The 15,283-nt window shown below is 35.9% G+C and overlaps 1 protein-coding gene across 1 annotated transcript in view; it reads left to right on the top strand.

The window, feature by feature from the left end:
- The first annotated feature begins 2,951 nt into the window (after nucleotides 1–2,951).
- The window catches only part of EYA4 (EYA transcriptional coactivator and phosphatase 4), a 296,342-nt gene continuing 284,010 nt past the window's right edge, over nucleotides 2,952–15,283 (top strand). The window contains exon 1 of the mRNA XM_057527915.1: nucleotides 2,952–3,164. The gene's annotated coding sequence lies outside the window, so the exon portion shown is untranslated. The remainder of the gene's footprint in view (nucleotides 3,165–15,283) is intronic.

The raw sequence follows: 15,283 nt of genomic DNA, 5'->3' as shown, positions 1-15,283 counted from the left end.
TCATGGGTATTGGGCACCTGCAAGGCTATCTCCTTGGAATTGGAAGAGAGATCTTACCTTCTCCCTTCTTCCCCATTTCCATGGCTCTTCCTTTCTTTTTTCTCTTTTGTCCTTCTCCTCCAAATCTGGCTCTTCTCATACTGGTTGGCAATTTTTCAGCTCCATCTTTCCATGCAAAAATGGGTTGAAGTGGTTTGGGAGAAAGAATCCCACTCTAGTAGACTTTCTTCAGGAGGTGTTTTAGAAAAAGCAAGTATAGTATGTTGAGGAAAAGGGTATTTTATGATTTTTTGGAGTGTATACTGTATTTGGAATCACTGTTACTGATATAGGTAATGAAGAACCAAGAAGATTTAAAATAGAAAAGGAAATTGAAAGTAGGAAATGTTTCATTTTAGCAAAGTCTTTCTGGTATATAGCATGGACTTAAATTGGAGGAATATGTAATAAATCATAGAGACTAGTTAAAAGGAAGCCATTCTACAACGCTTGTAAAATGACAGTTGCCCAAGACTCTAGTATTGAACGACACTGTGATCACTTGATTTCACTTATATGGTAGGAATAGAGGAGTCAAGAATTATTTAGTTGACAGCTTTAGGACTGGGGAAAAATCTCTTTAACCTAGAAGTGGCTGATGGAAGAAAGGAAACAGAAAGCATGTGAGCAACTCTTCTTGGAACTTGAGAGAAGAGGCTGTCTGAACCGGTAGACCTGTGCTTCACAATGTCTATTGGAAGCTGTGGCCCCTTGTGAGGTTACATAAGCTTGGGGGTGGCACTGGAGCCTATTGTATTGAAAAACACTGTGAATCTCCTGGGATATAAGTTTTCAAGTTAAAGACCCTCTCTGCCCACTTTCAGATTGATTTGTTTCTTCTACAGTATTTTTACACTTCTTCATAGTGGCTCAACCTAAGGATGTGAGAAAGTAGGAAGAGAAAGTCATTACCATTCCTTACAAACTATGAACATACTTGGTTCTTGAGAGTCTGCTTTCCCGCCCAGACAACCAAATTAATGGAATTCTTTGTTCTATCCCATGAAAACAGAAAGAATCTTAGCAGAAGCTGTTCCATGTAAGTTCTGACTTTACCTGGGTATTTTGGTCTTGGGTTTGGGTTTTCTGATTTGGTCTGGGTCTATCTTCATATCATGATACAGGAAATTCAGGGGGATTTCTTGGGATAGTTACCTGTATTTGGCTTGTGAAGTTGCTTCTTATTTGAATTAGAGCCACATGTGGAAGACTGAAGGCACTGTTGGGCTCTTGTTATCACACGTTTGGATTTTATGACAGTTTAGATAGCTTGTTTTATATAATAATGTCAGGATAAATGGAAACAAAACTGTGAATGCTTAGTGTTTTCTTTCAGAATTCTTAATGTTTTCTTTTAGAGTGACAACTCTTTCTTATTGTTAGCGTGGTGTAAAAACTGCTGGAGAAATATCATATGCTTGCTACCTCATTTGGAAATCCCCATGTGCAGATTCCAAGTTAACATTTTTAAATGAATAAATACAAGTAAATCAAGCTCTAAAAGTTAATGTATTTTTTAATTAAACTTTTAAATGTATAAATGCATCCAAGCCTCTTTTCATAACTTGATGACCTAAAACACTTTTAAAAGTTATATTAAGGAGTTAATGCAGCTAGAAAGACACTTAATGTGCTTTCCTCGAGAGGCTGATATTCTCAAATCTAGAAGTAAAACTAGAATTTCAGCAAAATGAAATTTTATTATATTATTATTGTCATTTTTAATGGAATAAAAAATGAAATGCATTCATTCTTACGAAAGTTTTCCCAAACCATGTCCCAAAGATACTCCAACTACAGACTGATATTAGAGATTAGATAGTACTTATCTTTTTCCACAGTCAATTCTATTCAAATATTTCAAAATCCTTTCAAAATTGCTTTACAGTGTAAGTTAAAGATATTCTTTTGACTATGGTATACTTAAATCAACATTTTTTTTTTTTTTTTTAAGTTTTCAGCTTTTTTTTTTTTTTTTTTTTTTTTTTTAATTAATTTATTTATTTATTTATGGCTGTGTTGGGTCTTCGTTTCTGTGCGAGGGCTTTCTCTAGTTGTGGCAAGCGGAGGCCACTCTTCATCGCGGTGCGCGGGCCTCTCACTATCGCGGCCTCTCTTGTTGCGGAGCACAGGCTCCAGACGCGCAGGCTCAGTAGTTGTGGCTCACGGGCCCAGTTGCTCTGCGGCATGTGGGATCTTCCCAGACCAGGGCTCGAACCCGTGTCCCCTGCATTGGCAGGCAGATTCTCAACCACTGCGCCACCAGGGAAGCCCAAATCAACATTTTTAAAAGTCCTATTATAGTTAGTTGGCAAGCAACACAACAATCAAATAAAGGTAGATAGAGGACCTCACTTCTTATTCCACCCAGGCAACAGTAGCTTGCAACACCAGACTCTGATTATCCTTATAATTTGTTTGCCAGACCCTCTTGAAAGTGTCTTATTGTTTTACACCATCAGCACAGCCCCTAGCAAAGTTCTTTACAAACTTTTAAAGACTGCTAAGCTGACAGGCATTTACTCACCCCATCTCTGTAAGAATGCTAGGGTATGACTGACAAGAAAAACTACCTGTCTGTGTCTCTCTTTCTCTTTCTCACTTGCTCTGATTTTCTCATTTTCTCTGTTTCTTTAACAAAGCAGATGCCCTCTAAACTTGATCCCATATGGTCCTGTTTGAGAAAAGAAGGGGAAAAAAATTTAAATCAAGTCCCACTAATTAGAGGAAAATTGTATGTAAATAATTGAAAGGCCTTTTCATTCTTATGGTTGACATTTCTACCAAGGCCTTAATTGACTGTTGGGTCTAAAGGGTTATGTGCTTTTTTTAAGTGACATGTGCTCCTGGCCAAGTACTGGCTGGGACACACTGTGAGTAGTTTTAGATCACCAGCAGCTCTTGCTATTTTAGTCTGTGTCACTGCTTGAAGTTGTAATTAATTTGAATGATCCTAAAAATGATAATTATGACAGTTCTGATATTTGATAAGAATAACTTACATTCAGTCTTACTAAGAAAGTCATGGAGCATTTAGCAGAAGGGCAAAAATATTTATACAGTGCCAACGAATATCTCACAGAGAAGCAGACAGCAGAAGCCTCCACAGGGCTTAACTTGTCCTTGTAAGTAATTTGTGAAATATTACGTGCTTGCTAATTAACTGTGTTCTGCACTTTAATTATATCTTCGACCAGTAATAATGTATGTTGCGTTTGTTTTTGTTTTTAATCTAAACATTTTTAGCCAATGCCAATTTTAGCTCATTCTTGTACAAATAATATTTATAAATGACATATATCATTCGAATGATATTTGCACCCATAGAGCACAGTATTTCATTATTTTCCTCTACTAAATCAACATGATTTAAAAAAACAAAACAACCTAGTACTATTGTTAGATTTCTCTTTCTCTTTTGCTCCTGATTTCTTTTCTTCTTTTAATTCAGTTTTTCTTGTAACAGCTAAATTTCTTGACAGGTGTTCTCATTCTTCAAACCATAAAAAGAAAAAAAATGTATAAAGAAAAGGGTTAAGAAATTAATAGTGAATGTCTAAGATGTTGAAGTATGATCTTTTTCTGATTTATTGGGTCACTCAAATTACGAACATTGAAAAGTAGTATTTTATATGTGCAAACAATGATCTTCAGTGCACTGATACATTTTTATAAGGTATCTGAAAATTACTCAAGAGTTGTATTTTTAGTATGTGTCCCTATTTAGTCAATAACAGGTTTTACAATAAATTATGTTTTAGGAAAACACTTAGGTAGCTTCTTAGAGTTATAGGTGCATGATTAAAGGAAATGCAATGTAATTTAGAGCCAGAAGTTCTGTATTTAAATATTAACTGTAGTCTGTTCAGCAGTTTGATTTTTGATCAATTATTTTCTTTGAACTTCATGTTATCTATAAAATGAGGATAATTAATAATAATAATCTACTCTACAGAGTTGTAATGAGGACCAAATAAGCACAAGAATACTAAAGTGTACATTCATAGTTTGTGTAAACAATTCGTCAATAATTAGTATTCTAGTCTATAAAAAATTGCTTCTTGCTTAATAGTGTTCAGGGGGAAATGACTAAATAAGTAAAGAGGGGAAAAAGTCTAAACTACTTCCTTTTTGTATCCTTACTGGTTTTTCATTGCTATTTTTTTCATATATATTTGAGAAAAGTAGAATACTACTTTACTATGCCTTTCACAAGTAAGCAGCGGTTGTGAGGAAGTAATGAGTTCTGAATTTAAAGGACTGTGTCCTGTTTCCACCTGTTGCTAGCTTGGTACAGTCAGAGGTCCTTGTGCTGCCTCCTCATTCTGGTGGTCCATCTATAAAATGGGAGCAGTGAGTGTGGAAAATCTAATCACCCACCTATACTGCTCCTGACGCTCCTGAACCACAGATGGGCAGCTCATCTAAGCGGCCAGGAGGATGCAGGTGTGCCGGGGAGCGCCCCGCTCACCTCCCCGATCAGAGTCCCAAAGGAGCTGCGGCCCCCAGTGGCGGGTCAAGTGCCACGTCTCACGCTGGGCGCTGGACACGCTGAAAGCTGACCCCCGCGCGCCTGGTGGTTCAGGTTCACTTTCTCAGGGCTGCGGGATTGGGAGAAGAGGAAAACTACTCCCTGGCAGCCCTCCTCTCAGGCATGGGATAGCCACTCTCCTAGAAACATTACAAGGCGTAAGGGTACCAGTACCTGTTCTTTACACCGCGCAGGATGTCGTGAGGCTGACATGGTCCTTGGTATCGTGTGTGTGCATGTGCTGCTCCTCCTTGGAGAGAAGTAGTTATAATATAAGTTTTTTTTTTTTAATTGTTATTGTTGCTTTCTTCTTCCTCTGGGAGAAATTGTTTACTTGCCTCTTGTTCCATGAATTTTTTTTTTCCTGGTAATATGAGCAGATTTGTGCTTCTAGAAGAAAGAGAGAGGGAGAGAGAGAGAGAGAAAGGAAGGGAGGGGGAGGAAGAGAGGAAGGAAGGAAGAAAGGAAGAAAAGGAAAGATAGAAAAGGAAAGGAAAGAAAAGAAAAAAAAAAGAGTTGCACCAGTATAATATGTACATCATAGGCTCTAAATGAGAAGAAAATTTTGCATTTGTTCTATGGACTTGTATTAAGCATACTTTAGAATCTGATGTTTCTTTCTCCAAAGTGAATTTCTATGCAGTATTAACCTCAAGTTTTAAAAAAAACTGCACACACTCGAAAGTAATATTTTTATTTAGATGAAGGCATCATCTTTTGTTTCTCCTTTAGAAAGCTAATAAAACCCTCTTAATTAAAAGTTGATATATTTTAGTGGTAAAAATATTATTCTAAGTTGTACCTTTGAATTAATACTTCTTCAAAATACTCTTCATAATATAAGCAGCCCATAGGTTATATGGAAAAAAAGAGAAGCTAAAATGCTATGGATTTAGGATTTTTAGCTGACATTTTACTTCTTACTCCCCCAACCCTGTTACTTTGTTTTACAAATACTTAATTTAGATTTGTAATATGAGTTAGTGTGGGTTGCCTAGATTTTAACTAGATATTAGTTATGTTGTATTTTTTATGGTATGTCCCATAAATGAATGTCTTGAATATTCTTAAGTAAACATGTTTTTAAAACATCCTATTATTAAAAATATATCAGCTAAATTTTTCAACAATTTCCTTTTTTAAGAGTGCAGTCCATGCTTCTAAATTCAATTTTACTTTCTATCTATGTTCCATTCGTATTTCCTTCAAATCACATTGCCTTGCATGCTTTCTCTCAAGCTTACCTACAATAAAGACTTCTGTTGTCTAAGGGTCATTCCTACATGAATCATGCTCTGTCAAAATTTTGAGGTTTATAAATGTTCAGCTAATTGAGCAGTCTGACCAGCTGAATACTTGTAAGTCCTTTATAATATCTTTCAACACTTCAAAACTTTGGCCCACTTAAAACTCCAGAATCCCAGAGCAAATGGGACAAGTCATTCACATGGATTCTTGCTGATAAAACTAAGAACATGCTTATGCATTTCTCAGAATTTGTAATAAAGTAAATGTAGTTCTACTCTTAAATGTTTATTTTTGAACTGTGTCTATGTTATGCCATAGCAAGGGGTTGGAAAGTGAAAAACTTATCCAATCAGCCAACTATTTTGACTTCTTCATATTAAACACTAACTTGACTTTTTTTTCTCACTAATTGGATGTTTTGGCATCGTGAATGCTTATAGTTTCTAAGAAATAAGTCAGTCTCTCTCTCTCCCTCCTCCAATTATTTTTTTCTCACAGTGATGTGATACTGAAAATGAATGCACAAATAAGTAATTATAACTTACATGCCAGCTCCAGCCCACCCCAGTTGTCTTGCTAAGATTTCTGTGCATTCCTGGGGGACATATATTTTCATGGTCTCTTCTGGCCTCAAGTTCCAGATTTCACATGATTCTGAGTCTCACTCCATATCAGTTCCATCCTTTCTGCTCTGCATCAATTCAAACATGGAATTCAGCCCTTTTCCTTCATTCCTTCAAAAAAAAAATGCAAGTCTGCTCACAAAAAGTTATCTTTCAGTGTAGCTGACTTTACTGAAAGCTTGGCGAGACTAAGGCAATTAACACACACAATTTTTCATATTGGTGATTTCTCTACTTAAAAGTATGTTGACCCAAGTCATACATCACATGGACTGAACACCCTCTTCTCCTTTGTAGGATAATTCCTCTTCTCTCTAACCAACCTCCAACTCAGCTCTGAGTTTCCAGGACACATGTAAAGACTCACTAAGTCTTCTTCTAAACATCTACTCTAGGTATTACCCTTTCTCTGTCCTTCACCAATCTCTACAAGGGGAAGTGAAGAGTACAGAAAAGTTTTACTCCACCCTTAAGAAATATTCATGCCCCCAACACACACACACACACACACACACACACACAGACACAGACACACACTCACAACACAAGTGCATGCCACTCACCCCACACTCACACCCTGTAGAAAACAGAAGTATCTAGAGTCAGTTTGGATTTTAAGCAAAAATTCCCCTTGAATACATTTATATCAATGTTTAAAAGCTCTTACTTGTTATAGATGTATAATATTTCAGTGGAAACTCTTAACTTGTTCTCCAAGCTGGCCCTTGCCTGTCCCATATCTAGACACACTGACCTTCTTTCTGTTGCTTGAAGGGCAAGCTCATTCCTTCTGTATGACTTTTGCATCTTCCTATCTCTGTGCCTCTCAGCATAACTGATTTGTTCTCATGATGCATGCTTTAGCCCAGGTTTCTCCCTTTTGTAAGCAACCGTCCAATCTACAGCAACATCTTCGCAACCCACAGTCACATCACCCAATATTCTCTATAAAAATCACCGTTTTATTTCTTTAAAAGAAATTATCACACTCTGAGATTATCTTTATTTTTTTATTTAAACATTCTCAGTTGTCTATCCTTGAGGAGAGGGTCCTCTTTTGTATTGTTTACTGCTGTTCTTCATGACCAGGAAATGTGGGTGATACTCAGTAAGTACTTAATATATTTCTAAAAATAAATAATTGTGACTATTGTTAAAAATGAAAAAATTGAATTTGCTTAATAACTTTAAAAAGTATAACTTATCTAATATATTTTATAGGACACATCACATTATCTGTCCCATGATAGTTAACATGAATTGAGTAATAATTATAATTATTACTGTAACCAGGACTTCCTGAGGTTAACCTGATGGTAAAGACCACCATTTACTATGCTCATATTTAGAATTCAATGTTCAGAAGAAATAGTATTAGCCTGGGAATTAAAACAGCCTCATTAAAGATTAGCATCATGGAATTCTAACCCAATCCTCTCATTTAACATTTGTGGCAACTGAGACACAGAAAAACTATCTTGCCCAATATTAATGGCATTAAGTCTGGAATTCAGGTTTCTTGAGTCTCAAATGACTAATTTTCCCTGTAAACCATGTCCCCAGTCCTAATCTAAGAGTAATCAGTTACTTCATGTTTTCATTTATAGAATAAGCAGGTGAAATTAGATGATCGCTCACCATTTGCAGTTCAATTACTCTCTTTTTTCCCCTCTGTTCATCAGTTATTCTGCAACTCGACTGGAAGCAATCTCCTTACATTCTCATTCTTATTGTCAAGATCCTACTCAGTGATACCTTGAGTCCCCAACAACTCTGAATGTCTATTAGTCAGGGGTATTGGTGCATCTGACTGGATGCTGCTGATACACAGCACAGCAGACTTGCAACTACTGAATCTACACAAGTAGAAAAATAAGGATGCTTGACCACTTGCAAGCACTTCATTGAGGACTTCCTGAGTATCGGAGAATAAGGCACAGCCAATCAAACGTAATGATATAAGTTCAATTACGATAAAATCAAAGTTAAAGTTGCAATTAATATAGAACATGGTTAAAATTAAAGCACCTTAGGATGAAATTGTTAGGGCTTTTTTGTAACCAATGTATTTGATTCTGAATTAAATGGCCTTGTTCATCTTGTGGGGGAAGTATCTTGTATGTTTCCTCTCTTCTCAATGATATTAGTTTTTTTATTTCAAATGAAGCAGATTACCTATAAACATATATATATATATACATATATATATATATGAATAATACAGACTGGAAAGGTTTCTCATTCACTGGTGTAAAAGTCCTTGGATAAATCAAATTTAGCCTACCTTAATTAGATTGTTACCCAATCTATATATTTTAATACCTCACAAAAGGTTAGCTCAAAATTTTCTGCAGTTTAAACTTTTTTTGAGAAGGAAACGGGATTGAAGTTAATTTTCTAAGCTCTTATGTGAATTCGGAAACTTTAATTTTCCTATGTTTTAGAATTTTCAGATACACTAAGGAATTTAACATTTTTTTAATGTACTATCTTTGTGCCTAACGAGGAGTTTCCCAACGCTGGTTGTACAAGTGTGAGGAAAGAGAGATAATGACTTGTCCTATACACAGGCATATAATCCCCTATCTGTTCCCTCCGTTTCTCTGCAGTGTCTAGAGCATTTGGTTAAATCAGCCTTGGTCTAACCGTTGGAAAACAGTAAGGAAGTGAATACAGGAAGTAGTAGAATGGGATAAAATATTGGGGCCAAAAACCTGAAGTGTATTTCAGAGGAAAATAGAACAATCCGAGATTTACTGTGTTCATATTACACAATACTCAGTGTTAATCTGGGATCTATGGACTCTCCTGGAACATTCAAGGGAATCCATACATCTCCCAAATTTTAATGTAAAATTGTGAGTGTGCGTTTTTTGGGAGGCGAGAGACAACCCAAACTTTTCGTCATATTTGCAAGGGGGTCTGTGACCTTCAAAAAAGGCTAAGAAGGACAATATCACCAGGTTACCAGACAACAAGCACCATAAAAATGGAAAAGAGTTAATTAATATAAATTAACATCTCTCCTTTCCCATCTCCAATTAATTATATTTGACATTTTTCATTTTCAGACTTGGAAATCATATCTGACCTTAGGGCTGTACAGCTGAAGTAGATGAGGATAATTCTGTGAAGATTTAAGGAAGAGAGCTTAGGATGAGTAAAAAGTAAGAAAGTAAATTTATTAGAAAAGAAAATGAAAATAAGGTTTGCCTAAATGGTAAAATAATTTATTTTACATGTAGAAAACTTTAATATAAAGATTTAAAACAACTATTTTTCATCCCCTATTAGTTTGTTTTTATTGGTAACAACAACCAGTGTTTATAGAGAACTTACCATGTGCCTCAATGGTGCATAAGCATATGTTTTTTTTTTTTTTTTTAAAGGATTTTCTTATTTATTTATTTATTTATTTATTTTTGGCTGTGTTGGGTCTTCGGTTCGTGCGAGGGCTTTCTCCAGTTGCGGCAAGCGGGGGCCACTCTTCATCGCGGTGCGGGGACCGCTCTTCATCGCGGTGCGCGGGCCTTTCTCTATCGCGGCCCCTCCCGTCGCGGGGCACAGGCTCCAGACGCGCAGGCTCAGCAATTGTGGCTCACGGGCCCAGCCGCTCCGCGGCATGTGGGATCTTCCCAGACCAGGGCTCGAACCCGTGTCCCCTGCATTAGCAGGCAGATTCTCAACCACTGCGCCACCAGGGAAGCCCAAGCATATGTTTTTATATCGAGTTCTCATAATGAACCAATGGAAGAAGGAAATATTTCCCTTAATTTTTCAGAGAAAGAAATTGTAATTATCCTGGCAGCTCAGGAAGGACTTCCAACAAGAGACAACATGATGCCAAATTTCCAAGTATCAATGTGTGTATTTTGGGAGGGATGTGGAGTTCAGGATGGAAAAGAGTGAATAAAGGGGCTGGGGAAGGAGCAGAGTAGGAAGAGTGACAGCAAAGTTAGATGCCATTTAGATATGTAGAATCTACTCTTGAGAGCAACTTGAACAGAAGAGACTGATGAGGAAGGCTTTAAAATTTTGTCTTCGGAGATCTGCAGTAGAAGAGAGTTCCATTGAATCAAGATGAGGCTCTACACCAAAGCTGGGAGTGAACACGTTTTGGAATTTTTTCAAATTTCTTCCAGCTTTAATTCTTCAAAAACTAAAACTTAAGTCTCCTTAAGCAAAATGAATGTTCAGAATTTATAAATAGGTCAAGAATAGTCAACTATCTTAAGAAATTTCTTTTCATTGTTTTGTAAGAAATCTTATCAACTCTTCCACGGCAAGGAGACATGGAAAGGAAATGTGTTGACCCTGAAGACTCTAGGGGGAGGATATGGTGATACTGCATCTCTCAAAACAGCAACAACCATCTTTAAAATATGAAATAAGCCCATGGGTAGATTTGAGAACTTATTAAAAATATATTGTAAAGAATCCAGAAATTTCAGTTCCAAGTATATATCCAAAAGAATTGAAAGCAGGAGCTTTAATAGATCTTTGTACACCCATGTTCATAGCAGCATTATTTACAATAGCCAAAAGGTAGAGGCAACTCAAGTGTCTGTCCATTGATGGATAAATGAATAAGCAAATGTGTATATGCCTACAATGGGACATTATTCCTCCTTAAAAGGGAAGAAAATTCTGACACAAGCTACAACATGGATGAACCCTGAAGATATCATGCTCAGTGAAATAAACCAGCTACAGAAGGACAAATTTTGTGTGATTCCACTTATATGAGGCATCTAGATTAGTCAAATTTATTGAGACAGAAAGTAGAATGTACTTTCTGGTACCGGCAGGAGTGGATAATGAGCAGTCATTTTTTCATGGGTCCAGAGTTTCAGTTTAGGAAGATAAAAATGGTTTTGGAGATGGACGATGGTGATGGTTGCACAACAGTGTAAATGTACTTAATGCCACTGAACTGTATACACTTAAAATGATTAAAATGGTAAATTTTATATTATGTGTACTTTATCTATCAAAGAGAACAGAGCGTAAGTTAATTTATTTGATAATTTGAAGGCTGATATCTATTCCTAGTCTTTAAATACATGAGTGCAATTAAAATCCATTCTGGATAAGGCTGGGTTAAAAAGTATATATTTGTAAAACATAGTAGGTACTAGATTTACATATGTGAAATCAATATAAATGTTTTGCCTTAAATTCTTGTATGTTATATAGCTTGATTTAAATATACCTAAAATATTATATGGTTAACATTATATATCTTTCGGTTATTTATTGAGTACAGTCAACTTAGAATTTCATTATCCAAATTGAAAATGTTGTTTGACATGGTTGATGACTAGTGGCTTATGTGGTAGGAAAATATTTTACTGGGAACTCTTGACTAGTGGGAAGGCCAATAAGATGTATTATCAACACTTTAAAATGGTGGTATATTCACAGAGTGCACAGTCTAATAGATGGCTAACAATTTGACAAATATAATTTTTTAAAATTAAGTACACTGGAATGTCTCTATAATGTTTTCCAGGGATCTGGGGTTTTTTCAGTGTTACATGATCCTCTTTGGGTCCTTAGCCAGCTCTTTAAAAAATGAACGCTAGCTGCAGGAAAATGTTAAATGGAGCCATACTGTGATGAATTTCACTGTCTAGTATTTATTTTAAAGGGTTTAACTTAATATACAACACAGCGAAATTTTGCTTTCTCATACATAATGCATTAAAAATTTTAGTCCCTTAGAAAACATTGCCAGTGAAATTACAGTGAATAACAAATCCATATATACTTAGAGCTAGGATTTTTTTTGTAGAGTTTATTTTTTCATCGCTGTCTTGAATGGATATTTTAAACTTAAATGGGTTTCATTTCTCCTAAAATAAAGCATCTTTAGAGGAGAAATTTTAAAGGAACAGATGACATTTCATTACCATGCATGCGGTCACACCTTGTCAGAACTTAGGTCCTAAATTTCACTGTGATATTGATATTTGCACACATTTAAAGTGACATTATTTGGCAAAAGAACAAGTATCTAGTTTGAGTTAGTGGTGCACATGGCGATGACTAACCACGTACTACGAGGTTAAAACAATTTTTTAAATCACTTGTTAATGTGATAAGACCAGGCTCATGTTTTTCCTAAGCTCATTTTCAATTGGCTTTTTTGTTCAGCCAATAGGTGAATAAATGTTCACAATTGACAGATGTATTCTTTACTCAAATAGAAAGGGCAGGAGCGTGAGATATTAACTGGAAAAGAGTGATTCACACCTTCATGGATATAAATCCCCTATTTTAAAATTGAGTAGTGCTTTTAGTATAACTTACCCTAGTTTGACTCTAAACCAAGGATTCCATCTACATGAATGGACTAATGAAATTGATCTTGTTGGAAAACATATTTCTGGAAGAATTCTGTTCTAAAGAATAATTTATTGGGTATAAATTATCTTAGAATTCCTCTTCCTTCTCCCTGTAACTCCCTATAACTCTTCCTCTCTCAACACATCACCCCACGAAAAAAGAAGCAGTGAAGGGAGGTAGAAGGGTAAGCTGGGATGAAGTGAGAGAGTAGCATTGACATATATAAACTACCAAATGTAAAATAGATAGCTAGTGGGAAGCAGCCGCATCGCACAGGGAGATCAGCTCCAAGTTTTGTGACCACCTAGAGGGGTGGGATAGGGAAGGTGGGAGGGAGATTCAAGAGGGAGGAGATATGGGGCTGTATGTATACATATAGCTGATTCACTTTGTTATACAGCAGGAACTAACATACCATTGTAAAGCAATTATACTCCAATAAAGATGTTAAAAAAAAAGAGAGATAAAAAAAAGAAGCAGTGAAACTAAATAAATTCCACCAAATGCTTATACTTTACCTTTCTCATTAGTCTCATTCTATAGTGATGCTCTTCACAATTAATGAGTCTTTTGTATATGGAACTTAGTAGGTATTTAACAGCCTCCATTTTGATTTTTCTTAATTTTTTATGGATTGACATTGTCAATGATTATTAATGATTATCATTAATAATGATTATTAATGATCTTAATGATCATTAATGATTATTTAATACATCACATTTTTGGTTTTGTTTGATCACTTGAAAAATTAAAGCTTGCCATGGTTATGGTCATTGTTGCTATGCGATATATCCAAACTGTGTCTTCTGTTCTTCATCTCATTTTTCCTCCTTCTCGTTCTCCCTCCTTTCCACCCTCTTAACACAGAGCAAACTCTGAAATCTTCTTCACTGCTCTGCCTCATAGGAGCTATTCTCTGTTGGTCCTCATGAAGTCTTACCCTCTGCATGCAGAGTCCAAACCATGGCCAAGGAAGCAATAGAAGCCCCATGCACACTTATCCCCACCCATCTGAGTAGCTCCCTCAGTATTGGGAACCTGCCTCTCAAATTTCACCTCCTTCTACACCTCAGAAGTCAGATAACTGCCTCCTCTGCTACACAAAATTACTATGTTCCATTACAGCTCCATCTTCATATGCTTGAGAAGAGATGAATCTCATCTCATACTTTTCCATTTGCTCAAAAATGACAGTTCTTTACCACCTGTTGCCCAATGCTTCAGAAGTCTCTATCACAAATTTTATCTATGTTTGTAGTGATTAACAGTGGGAAAATAATTCTCTTAGCAATTACTGTATTGTGATCAGAATAAGAAATCTTATAGAATTCTTTTAAAAAGTTTTTTTAGATATGTCACATGTCATAAAATCCACTTTTTTAAACTGTACAATTCAGTGGTTTTTAGTATATTCATAAAGTTATGCAACCATTACCACTATCTAATTCTAAAGCATTTTTCAGAACCAAAAAAAGAAACCCCATATACGTTAGCAGTCACTGCCCATCATTTTGTCCCCTTAGCCCCTGGAAACCAATAATATAATACTTTTTTGTCTCTACAGATTTCTCTATTCAAGACATTTCATATAAATGGAACAATACAATATGCCGTTCTTGTGACTGGCTTCTCTTTAGTGTAATATTGTCAAGGTTAATCTGTGTCGTAGCATTTATGGATACTTCATTACCTTATATTGCTAGTATTCCATTGTGTGGATATATCACATTATTTATCTATTCATCAGGTGATGGTCATTTGGGATGTTTCCACTTTTTTACTATTGTGAATAACGCTGCTATCAACATTCATGTAAAAGTTTTGTGTAGACACATGTTTTCATTTCTCTTGGGTATCAATCTAGGAGTTGCATTGCTTGGTCAAATAGTAATGTTATGTTTAACTTTTTGAGAAACTATCAGGTTGTTTTCCAATGAAGCTACACCAATTCCCATGCCCACCACAGTGTAAGGGTTCCAATTTCTCCACCTCCTGGCCAATGCTTGTAATTTTCTGCCTTTTTGATTACAGCCATCCTAGTAGGTGTGAAGTGGTATATCACTGTGGCTTTGATTTGCATTTTTCTGATAGCTAATGATGTTGAGTATCTTTTCCTGTGCTTATTGGCTATTTGTGTATCTTCTTTGGATAACAGTCTATTCATATGCTTTGTCTATTTTTAATTGGCTTTTAAAAAAATTACTGAGCTGTATTTACATGTTCTCGATACAAGTCCCTTATTAGATATATGATTTGCAAATTTTCTCCCATTCTGTGTGTAGTTTTTTCACTTTCTTGATGGTGTCTTCTGAAGCTCAAAAGTTTTTAATTTTGATGATTTCCAATTTACCTTTTGTTGTCCTACTACTGTTGCTTGGGGTTTCGGTATCATATGTAAGAAACAACTGACAAATTCGTGTTCACAGAGATTTGTACCTTTGTTTTCTTCTAAGAGTTTTATAGTTTTAGTTCTTACATTTGGACCTTTCAT

The sequence above is a fragment of the Balaenoptera acutorostrata genome, chromosome 14 (assembly GCF_949987535.1).
Source record: "Balaenoptera acutorostrata chromosome 14, mBalAcu1.1, whole genome shotgun sequence".
NCBI classification, from domain to species: domain Eukaryota; kingdom Metazoa; phylum Chordata; class Mammalia; order Artiodactyla; family Balaenopteridae; genus Balaenoptera; species Balaenoptera acutorostrata.
Note: the sequence above shows the minus strand (reverse complement) of the source record. Positions and strands in the feature narration are given on the sequence as shown.